The sequence below is a fragment of the Salarias fasciatus genome, chromosome 5, assembly GCF_902148845.1.
Source record: "Salarias fasciatus chromosome 5, fSalaFa1.1, whole genome shotgun sequence".
In the NCBI taxonomy this organism is placed as follows: Eukaryota; Metazoa; Chordata; class Actinopteri; order Blenniiformes; family Blenniidae; genus Salarias; species Salarias fasciatus.
Genome location: NC_043749.1, coordinates 32,182,505 through 32,194,158, shown reverse-complemented (window position 1 = coordinate 32,194,158; position 11,654 = coordinate 32,182,505). Strand labels below are relative to the sequence as shown.

The following is an 11,654-nucleotide window of genomic DNA, read 5'->3' as shown; positions in this document are numbered from 1 at the left end:
ACGTCTTCCAGTCTCCTGCCTCGTCTCCCGTGTCTGCTCTGTGTTTCAGGTCTGAACAACCAACCCACCATACAATAAACCAACCAACCAACCAACCAACACATCGATCAACCAGCCAACCAACCAACCAACCAACACATCGATCAACCAACCAACCAACCAACACATCGATCAACCAACCAACCAACCAACCAACCAACACATCGATCAATCAACCAACCAACCAACCAACCAACCAACCATCCAACCAACACATCGATCAACCAACCAACCAACCAACCAACCAACACATCGATCAACCAACCAACCAACCAACCAACCAACCAACCAACCAACACATCGATCAATCAACCAACCAACCAACCAACCAACCAACACATCGATCAATCAACCAACCAACCAACCAACCAACAATCGATCAATCAACCAACCGACCAACCAACCAACCCAACCAACCAACATTACCCATTATTACTGTAAATAGTAATGGGATTACTAGTTACTGCACTTGGAAAGTAGTTTCTCAGCTGTATAATGTAAAACTATAGGAAGACAGTCTCATAGTACAGGCTTTTGAATACATGAGGGAAAAAACTCCGACAAAATACTTTTTCGTATTCATGTCAGAAGGAAATGAAACGTATGTATGGTTCTGTAATTTTCTGTGTTGGTTGTCGGCTCTGTTTTGGTGTTGTCTAGATTGGGGGTTTGGGATTGTTCTAGGTTGCGTGTGGTGCGTCGACAACACTGTTTTGTATTGTGACTTTGTACATAGGTTGTGCCCCCCCCCCCGTTCTCCCTCTCTTTATCTTTCTCTCTTTCTGTCCCTGCTCTCTGAGCGTTTCCGTCCCAGTCCTGTCCGGCAGCCATGCCGGATGCCAGCTTTAAATAAAGGCAGCAGCAGGAGGAGACTCAGTCTCGTCCTGCTGCTAATATTAAAATCTGTTCGGATAGTAAAAGGCTACAATCATACAATATTGCATGCCCCAGCTGCCGAACAGGACAAGGGGAAAGAAAAAAAAAAAAAAAAAAAAAAAACAGAAGGAAATTAAACGGTGAAGAAGAAATACAAAAAAAGTCTGATGATTTTATCCTATAAAATTAAAGCAGAAATGTAACTAAATACCATCACAGGAAACAAACACAACTAATTTAAATAGAAATGCAGAAGAAATTCACCACCTGGTGATGAATTCTAAAACAACACGCCAGATGTGGAGATGATGCTACAGAGGAAGGAGTAGAACTGGAGGGTGGAGAGAGGGATCTGGATGCAGGTGATCAGCAGTGATCAGCGGGGATCAGGAGTGATCAGTATGATCAGTGGGGATCAGTGGGAACCTTGTTGTTTGTAGAAGCTGCAGAGTTTCTGCTCATTTCTTCTCAGTCTGAAACACTTTCCTCCTCCGTACTCCAGCTGTGCCAGCAAAGGGTGGAGCATCATGAAAGGGGCGGAGCATCAGCAAAGGGGTGGAGCATCATGAAAGGGGCAGGGCATCAGCAAAGGGGCGGAGCATCCAGTCTGATACTGGAAAAGCAGGAGCTGTCACATGACGACCGACACCTGAGCAGAACGTCGCCGTGCTGCAGACTTCCAGAGCGGCGGGCGGTGGGAGGATTCCACCCGGAGGACTTCTGGTGCTGAGGTGAGTGAAGGGAGATCTCTTCAATGAGCTGAAGATCGAGAGGTCAACGAAGGCTGGAGGCAGATGAAGCGATAGTCCTGGTGATCTCTCCGCCGTGCAGGCTGGAAGGATCGGAACTGGAAAACATGCTGGAGTAACAGAAAAGCCTCGCCACTGCGATCTAGGAATATTGAGTGAGTTTGTTTGTCTGGGATCGACTTGCTGAGCCTGCGAGAAGCTGCTAGCGATCCACACAAAATCTTAAAACTTTTATTTCCAATAAATATTTCAGATTCAGATGTTCTTAAATGGTTTCTATTTTTTTAGTCATTTGTGATTTTCAACAAAAATCTGATTCCTGCTTCGGGACATTTACAGTTTTTACATTTTAACTGATTTTCTGAAATCTGCTTGAATTATTTAGTGAGGAGCCGATGGTCCAAGCAGCTCTGAGGATCGTTCATTCTTATAAAGAGGCTGAACTGTCGCCGGCGTTGTGTTTCTGCGTGTCTGGTGGTGTCTCAGCTTCTTCCAGTAGTGAAACGTTTCCAGTCCGGTCCTCAGACCGTCTCAGACAGCTGGAGCAGAACGGCGCTGGTCTCCTCTCTTCAGAATCCAGCGGTCGGAACTCTGATCCGTGTTCTCAGCACGTTGAGCTGCAGGCGGATTCGCCGTCGGATGGTTTCTGCAGACGGAGGAGAAAACGCACCTCACACCGTGGTGTTTCAGAGGCTCTGATTCCTGTGGAGCAGCCGAACAGCCGGACAGGTCCTGAGCCAAAGGAAAGAGAACCCTGGACCCTGGACCCTGGACCCTGGACCCTGCGCTCCGTGTTCAGATGTAAACATGAACGATGGCGTCGTTCCCTGAACTTCCATTAACTGATGCATACTGCTGCCTTAACGTGGGAAGCAGAAACTCCATATGTGAAAACGAGGCTGCATGTATGTGACGCAGCATGCGGGGCCTCTCCAGACCCCTGACCCCCCCTTACCCCCCCTCGCTGTGGGACGCTCCGTTACCCTCCACCCTCACTGCTGCGCTGCGAGCAGAGCTCTTTAACGTCCGTTCCTGAACCCGGGGCTCTGAAGGTTTCCACTGCGCTGCAGTTTGCAGCAGGTCCTCCTGGTTCTGCAGAACGGCGCCGGCGAGGCGAGGTTTCCCTGGCCGAAAATCGCCGCGATGGGAGGAGTCAGTGCGTGAAACGTGAAGCTCCGTGCAGCAGAGGAAGCTTCTCACTGGAGTTTTTCCTTCCATGACGGATCCTCCTGGCATCGTGTCCACGGAGCCTAACGGGCCCCACAGAGCCAGCTGGGCGGGCTGGAGGCCACCCGACTGTGAAATGTAAATTCTCCTCTCCCTCCCGAGGCCACGGGCGCTTCACTCAGACAAATGGCACATGTGAGGGTCGGGGTTGGGGGGTCGGGGTGGGGTCTGGAGTGAGGGTGGGGGGTGGCGGTGGGGGTCTGGGTCAGGGCGGGGGTGGGGGGCGTCCCAGCCCTGAAAAAAACCTCCCTGAAACAGAAGACTTGAATTCAGTTTAACTGAGGAGGATCAGCTGTGATTTGCTGCCCTGAGGTCATCCAGAGGACTTGATTGTGGATCTGCTCCAGATGTTCCTCTGCAGGGACAAGAAGAGCCAAGAGCTCAGAACGCTGAGAGGACCAGGACCCGAGGGACTGGAGGGACTGGAACCCTCCCTGGGCCTGAGGGACTGGAGGGACTGGAACCCTCACAGGGACTGGAACCCTCCTTGGGCCTGAGGGACTGGAGGGACTGGAACCCTCCTTGGGCCTGAGGGACTGGAGGGACTGGAACCCTCACAGGGACTGGAACCCTCCCACATCACCTTGTAACATCATTCATTTTTCTACTTCTCTGACGCAGACGGAACACTGGCAGGAACGTTCTCTTCTTCTTCTGCACAGTGAGTCGAACATGACGAACAGCGCTCCTAGTGGCCACCTGAGAATGTCATGTTCGCATGACAAAGCTTTTCTTCTGGTCTGAACCCATCCTGTTCTCAGAGCTGTGCTGGGGGTCAGGGGTCAAACAACTCCCTAATCAGCTAATCAATCATCTAACCAACCAACAAACTAACCAAGCAACCAATCAACTGACCAGCTGACCAACCCATCAATGAACCAACTCATCAAACCACCAACTAATCAACTAATGAGCTCTCCCAGCTCTCCTAACTCTAAATGGACAACACTGACTGTACGTAGCGCTTTTCCTCTGCATTAGCAGAGCCCAAAGCGCTTTACACTGCATTAACACATTCACCCATTCACACTCACATTCACACACCAGTGGAGGCGGCCGCCATGCAAGACGCTCAGTCCGTCCACTGGGGGCAATTTGGGGTTCAGTGTCTTGCCTAAGGACACTTCGACATGCAGACAGGGGGAGACAGGAATCGAACCAACAACCTCCCGATTGCGAGACGACTGCTCTCCCCACTTTACAGCTCTCTTAGCTCTCTCAGCTCTCAGCTCCGCTCAGGAGTGTCGCTCCTATCTGCTCTCTGAGTGTCGACCAGCTGCAGCAGAGGAGGAGCTGCCAGGTCCAGACCTCCTGCTGAGCAGAGATAAACTCAACACACTCCAAAACATGCTGGCGGTATGACGTGTGTGTGTGTGTGTGTGTGTGTGTGTGTGTGTGTGTGTGTTTGTGTATGTGTGTGTGTATATGTGTGTGTGTGAGAGAGAACAGGAAGTGTCCACTCTGGAACAGATGAATTCATTCAGGCTCATTATGTAAACATAAAAGTTTTTCCTTCTCTCTGTCTCTCTCTCTCTCTCTCTCTCTCTCTCTCTCTCTCTCTCTCTCGCTCTCGGTTCTCCTCAAACCCGAATCTCCTCGTGACGCTTCCAGCTCTCTGGCCGACATAAACCTGTAGGATCACGTTGATCGGCAGAGGTTCGGCTGCTCTCCTCGGGGCGGACGTCTGAGTTCCATCAGATCTTCCCATCATGCAGCAGCTGCAGCGTTCTGCGAGGAACGCCTCTGGAGAACCAGACCCTGCAGAGCCCAGCGCCCCGTCACTCCGAGGACCTGAACCCCAGAGCTCAGGAATGTCCAGTCCCTGGTCTGAGAGCAGGATCCAGTGGGATCCAGTGGAATCCAGTGGAATCCAGCAGGAGGAGGTTCAGGTTCATCATTCCGCTGGTTGCTGCGGATTTACGACTGAATCACTTCATCGGTTTCCTGAGGTCCGGGTCCAGAAGACGAGCCGGTCCAGGGAAGACCGTCAGACCTGACTGGGGTTCTGCTCCGTTTGAACTGTGTGTCGGAGTGTTCCACCGCTTCAGTGTCACTGTTCAGACAGGCGGTGGAGGGGAGGCTGCTGGAGTCCGAGTCCGGGTCCGAGTCCGGGTCCGAGTCCTCCTGTCCGGAGGAGATCCGCCGCATGTGGGTCAATCAGAGACCACATCTGGAATCAGACAGTACCAGATGACGAGTGCAGAGAGTTCACCAAGCCCTTTTCTCCAGCTTCACCACTTCGGGGCATCCAGCTCCGGGTCCCCGGTCCTCCAGGGCCTTCGGTCCTCCAGGGCCTTCGGTCCTCCAGGTCCTTCAGTCCTCCAGGTCCCCGGTCCTCCAGGACCTTCGGTCCTCCAGGGCCTTCGGTCCTCCAGGTCCGCGGTCCTCCAGGACCCTCGGTCCTCCAGGGCCTTCGGTCTTCAGTCAGCCTGTTGGCCTGATGAATCATCTGGTGTGAGAGATCCTCAGGTGTTCAACCATCCAACCAATCAACCAATCAACCAACAACCATCCAACCAACCAACCATCCAACCAACCAACCATCCAACCAACCATCCAACTAACCATCCAACCAACCAACCATCCAACCAACCATCCAACCAACCATCCAACCATCCAACCATCCAACCATCCAACCAACCAACCAACCAACCAACCATCCAACCAACCATCCAACCAACCAACCAACCAACCAACCAACCAACCATCCAACCAACCAACCAGTCAGTAAATCTAATCAATCAAACAGACCAACAGCAGTAAATGTAGAAATATGGAATAGAAAACAGCAGAAGAGCACTTTACTGATCCTTCACTGGACATTTAGTTTAGCAGCACAGAGAACAGAGAACATAGATCGACGGATCGATGGATCGATATAACTACAGATCGGTTACTTGCTGAGGCAGTGTAAAGATAACAGAGTAGGAGTAAAGGTAAAATAAGATAAACCACCTGCTGAAAGTCAATATCCATCATTCCAGGGTTGGGCTGAAGGAAGCCGTGGTCTGATCTCCAGGAAGCAACAACCTCTTCACTCCAAAACTACAAAACAAAGCTTCATGGAGAAAACAGGTCCGGACCGCCTTTCTCAAGCTAAACTTATGGATTCTACTCATCTCTGCGGCGATCGGCGGAGAACCGGTTAAAGGAATGACTTCCTGTGTATTTTTTTGCAGTGGCTGGAAAGAGGCTGAAGATCTCTGCTTCATAGAGAAATCTCCCTCCAATCCTGACACCTTCCGAATTAAAATAACCGCCGTCGTTTTCCTTTCAGGAAAATTAAACACAAAGTGAGATCGTCAGAAATTTACTGTGAGAAGAAATAACCCCAGGACGTCTGTCAGACATGAGGCCCGAGGGCCAGAATCGGCTGACAAGAGGCTCCGGCCTGGCCGAACCTCCAAGCAGCTCAACAACACTGAGACTCCGTTTCCACGGCAACGGCTTCAAGCGAAACCTCAAAACCCTCCGTTGTGTTTCGGGGCTCCGTTTGCATGACAACAGGGATGGTCCTGCATTGGAGCACCTCAGGGCACAGTGCTGTCGCCCCCCCTCTTCACTCTCTACACCTCTGACTTCCAGGATAACTCAGACACCTGCCGCATGCAGACGTTCTCTGACGACACTGATATTGTGGCGAGTATCAGGGAGGGTGAGCAGGGGGGTACAGGGGCCTGGTGAAGGACACTGTGGAGGGGTCCCACCACAACAAGCTCCAGCTGAACACCTCTAAAACAAAGGAGCTGGTGCTGGATTCCCGCCGGGCGCCCCCTGCTCTGCAGCCCATCCACATCGGTGGATCTGAGGTCTGGTCTCCATCTGGGGCTGCCGCTGGACCACAGTCTGAGCCCGGCAGCAAACATGGATGCTGCGTACCAGAAGCCGCAGAGCAGGATGTATTTCTTGGGAAGGCCGACGTCCTTCAGAGTCTGTCCTAAGCTCCTGTACATGTTCTACCAGTCTGTTGTATCTAGTGTTCTTTTTTATGCTGTTGTGTGCTGGGACCGTTGCCGTGGAAACAGATGTCAGCTGCTGTGCAGTGAAAATGCTTCTGGAGGACGTTCAGAAGGACAACTGGGGTGAGAGGTGCAATGACCAGAGGAGCAGTGAGCCTTGCTCATGAGCGGAACTCAAACTCCTCCTTATCTCCGGCACTGAGAGCATCGAGGAGGAGGAGGAAGAGGAGGAGGAGGAGGAGGGTGAGCACACGCCATTACTGGGTGAGAAGAAGAGACTGATGAAGGAAGATGCTCTCTCATCTGGGTGGACTCTGCCCCTGCAGGTCAGCTGCAGTATTACAGTTTCTCCTCATAAATCTGAAACAAACCGATCAGCTGTTGATGACAAACTCAGAGATCAGAAACTTCCTTCAGATGACTTCACTGCCACAGCAACAGAAACCCGGGTCACTGTTCCGTCAGAGTTCCGTCAGAGTTCCGTCAGAGTTCCGTCAGAGTTCCGTCAGAGCAGGCACCTTGTCTCCTGTTTGTAATCAGCTGTTTGCGTTTCTGTGGCCAAAAAAGAAAACAATAATTTCCTCTTTGAAGAGTCCATCTTTTTTTCACCAGCTGTCCTTATTCACACAGAATAAAAACCGTTTCTAGCGGTGATTCGCGCTGTGGAAACGCGAATCACCGTGGCAGCGGTTGTGGGTAGATGGGGGGGGGGGGACACCGGGGCGTACGTCATGTGGAAGCGCCGGCTTATTAAAGTAAGAACGCAGAATTCCGCTAGAGGGCGACTGAAGTTACGCACTATAGCTTTAATGAGGCTCCATCAGGCCCAGCGACCCCCTGCTGGGGCCGGTTAGCGACCGGGGGGGTGGGGGGGTGGGGGGGTGGAGGAGGGGGGAGGAGTCAGCAGCAGTCTGACCCCTTCCCTTCCGCCGTGCTGATGTTTTCTCTGGCAGCTGGAGCTCCTGCTGCTGAGGTTCATGGGAAAGAGGAGCTGAGAGGCTGAGAAAAACCTCCGTCTGAGACTGAGAGGTGGAGAGAGAGGTGGAGGAGGATGGAGGGAGGTGGAGGGAGGTGGAGGAGGATGGAGAGAGGTGGAGGGAGGTGGAGGAGGATGGAGAGAGGTGGAGAGAGGTGGAGAGAGGTGGAGAGAGGTAGAGGGAGGTGGAGAGAGAGGTGGAGGAGGATGGAGAGAGGTGGAGGGAGGTGGAGGGAGGTGGAGGGAGGTGGAGGTCCAGCTGAGGAAACCTGATCCACATCTTCTGCCGGATCAGTGAGAACCTGAGCAGGTTCCAGTTCAGTTCAATAACACAACAGCAACAAGTCGTACAGTCGCAAAAGAACAACACAACAACAACAACAACAACAACGTCACAACAGCAAGATGTCACAACTCGACAACATGAGGCCACAACACGACATGCAGTGACACACAGCAGGCAGAGCTGCTGCCAGCCGGAGTCCACCTGACCCGGGAGCCCAGTGGGCCCAGCCTGAGCCCCGCCCGGCTGCTCAGGTAGAACATGCTGACTGGCTGTGCTGAGCGGTGCTTTCCACTGCACCACTGCGGCAACCAGCCAAGTGAGCATTGAAATCAGAGGATTTGGCGTCACAATCCCAGCATTTAGATGTTTAGAGGAAACAGCAGGTTTCAAAATAAAACGTGGAGCTCTGGCAGCAACATGTGGACGTTTGTTCACATTAAAATATAGAAACTGATTCTTAACGTTTAGAATCAGGCTCATGTTAGCATTGAAATGAGGGAATTTAGCATCAAAATGCTAAAATTTGGATGTTCCAAAAAAACTAAACAACCAAATTTAGCATTAAAACGTAGAAATGTAACTTTACAACAATAAAGTTGGTGGTTTTTTTTCGTATTTAAATACAAAGATTTGCCTGTTTTCCCTAAAAAATATCAAGTTCAGCATTAAAATGTTGACATTTAGTATTAAAATCCTGAAGTTAGCATTTTTTTGCTTGAAATTGTGAAAAAAATCTCATTACATCGTAAAATCTGCTTTTCCAGATTAAAATAAGGAAATTCAGCATCGAAACGCTTCATTTATGACTGTTTTGCTTCTTTAAACAGACAATTTACTGGTAAGTTCTCCTCTGAACTGAAACCAGAACCATAAAGACCATGAAGACCTGGTTCTGGTTCCCGGTCCTCCTCAGAACCACAGAACCGCTGACAGGATGAGTTTAAACGTTTCTCCTGACATAAAACATAAAACCGAAGAGACGTTTGACCGACCTGAAGAGCTGCAGTCCGTCCGTCTGGGAGGAGGGCGTGTGTGTGTGTGTGTGTGTGTGTGTGTGTGTGTGTGTGTGTGTGTGTGTGTGTGTTATCAGCTGCTGCTCTCTCCTGATAGTGCTTCAGTCCGCCGCTCAGAGCTGCTCAAACTGTTTCAGCTTCACGAAACAAAGTGACTCCAGTCTGTGTTTTGCAGTTTTCTCCTCCTCCTCCTCCTCTTTTCCTCTTCCTCTCTTCCTCCTCTTCTTCCTCCTCCTCCTCCTCCCCCCTCCTCTCCTCTTTCAGACCTTCCCACCCTTCTCTTCATATCTGCAGTTTTCGCTCTAAACTCCACTGACAAACTTTCTCTCTCTCTTCATTCCGCCTCTTGTCTTTCACTCTGTCTTTCTCTCCGTCTGTCCTCTGTCTCTCTTCAGAGCTCCTCTCTTCTTTCTCTCATCTTTCTTTCCCTCTCTTTCCCTCTAACCTCTCCTCGTTTTGGCCGAGTTGAGTTTGAGTTTATGATACATGAGATGAGAGTCAGAGAGAGAAGAGAGTCTGTGAACCCCCCCTTCTCCTCCCTCCCCCATCCCCCATCCCTCCATCCCCCCCTCCTCCTCTCCCTCTCCGCTCTGCTCATGTTTGTCTGTAAAGTGAAGGACCGTCCTCCTCTGGACCCTCAGAGACCAGGACGCTGCTGCTCCTTCAAAACAAACTGAAATAAAGAGAGAGAGAGAGAGAGAGAGAGACAGAGAGAGACCATCTGTGGTTCGGGTGGAGGTCTGGGTGGAGGTCTGGGTGGAGGTCTGGGTGGAGGTCTGGGTGGAGGTCTGGATGCAGCTTTATGGGAGGCTTTAAGGCAGAAGCCGCTGCAGAACCAGAACGTTCTAGAACCTCTCAGGTTCTCAGCTTTAAATTCACTCGTCTTCCTGGAACCGTGAAGCTCGTTCAGGACCAGAACCAGAACCGGGACGGATCATGGACCACACGGGTTCTTTAGAACCAGGGTGGGAGAGAGAGAGAGAGAGAGAGAGAGAGAGAAAGAGAATGAGAGAGAAGGAGAGAGAGCGAGAGCTGAAGGACTCCATCACAATCCTTTCTCATGTGAGAACATTATTGAAGACATTTTTTTTTTTTACCCTTGGCAGGCTCACCTGTTCACATCCCCAAAACAAGGTCACACACACACACACACACACACACACACACACACACACACACACACACACACACACACACACACACACACACACACACACACACAGTGAGGAGCAGAGGCCTCCAGACACACAGGATGTCTCTGCCTTCTTATCTCTGCCCACCATGCGTGTGTGTGTGTGTGTGTGTGTGTGTGTGTGTGTGTGTGTGTGTGCAGCTGAGCGTATCGAGGTCCAGATGGTTCTGTGCTCCTCCTCTGGGTCCAGCTGAACCTGGAGCTGGTCGTCATGGAAACGGCAGTTCGGGTTCTTCAGTTTCACCTGAACCGGTTCCTGTTCTAGAAGTTCTCCTGGAACCCTTTAAACCAGACCGCTTCCTGTATGGAAGACCTGGTCCTCGGTGGAGGTTCTCCATCAGCCTGAGCCTCCATCAGCTCCTCCAAAAACTGGTCCTGAAGCAGCCTCGTTCTACAGAGAACCACAGAGAACCTCGGAGACTGTGGGCCTGAACTGATCCGGGGTTCTGGTTCCACATGAGTTGTGCTGTTAGAGAACCGAGGAACCAGTACCTGAGACCCGGATGTTCTGGACCAGACCGGCTCTGTGAGACCTGGCGGGTCTGAGGGGGACTGCATGTTCTCCCTGCTGCAGTGGGACTCAGCTGGAGGCTTTTTAAAGTCATTTGGACCAGAAGACGATCCGGAACCGGGTCCGGCGGTGCTGGAGTGTTTGGATGTCTCCTGGCCGTCCTCGTCCGCTGCAGCGGGACGCCCCCTGCTGGTCACATGTCGCTACTGCCTGAGAAACACCTGGAGCAGGAAGCAGGGCCCAACATCTGGACAGCAGGGTTCCTGTTCTCCACAGTTCCACTGAGTCTCACCCGGAACTCAGACCGGTCGGATCCAGATCAGACTCTGAAAACCCGGGTCAGACTCTGGAACTCTGGAACCTGGGTCAGACTCTGGACCTCTGGAACCCAGGTCAGACTCTGGAACCCGGGTCAGACTCTGGAACTCTGGAACCCGGGTCAGACTCTGGACCTCTGGAACCCAGGTCAGACTCTGGAACCCGGGTCAGACTCTGGAACTCTGGAACCTGGGTCAGACTCTGGAACCTATGTCAGACTCTGGACCTCTAGAACCCGGGTCAGACTCTGGACCTCTGGAACCCAGGTCAGACTCTGGAACCCGGGTCAGACTCTGGAACTCTGGAACCTGGGTCAGACTCTGGAACCTATGTCAGACTCTGGACCTCTAGAACCCGGGTCAGACTCTGGAACTCTGGAACCCGGGTCAGACTCTGGACCTCTGGAACCCAGGTCAGACTCTGGAACCCGGGTCAGACTCTGGAACTCTGGAGCCCGGGTCAGACTCTGGACCTCTGGAACCCGGGTCAGACTCTGGACCTCTAGAAC

General features: G+C 51.8%; 1 pseudogene; it reads right to left on the bottom strand.

The window, feature by feature from the left end:
- LOC115388514 (RIPOR family member 3-like) overlaps positions 1-9,330 on the bottom strand; it is a 36,746-nt pseudogene extending 27,416 nt beyond the window's left edge.
- Positions 9,331-11,654: the final 2,324 nt, after the last annotated feature.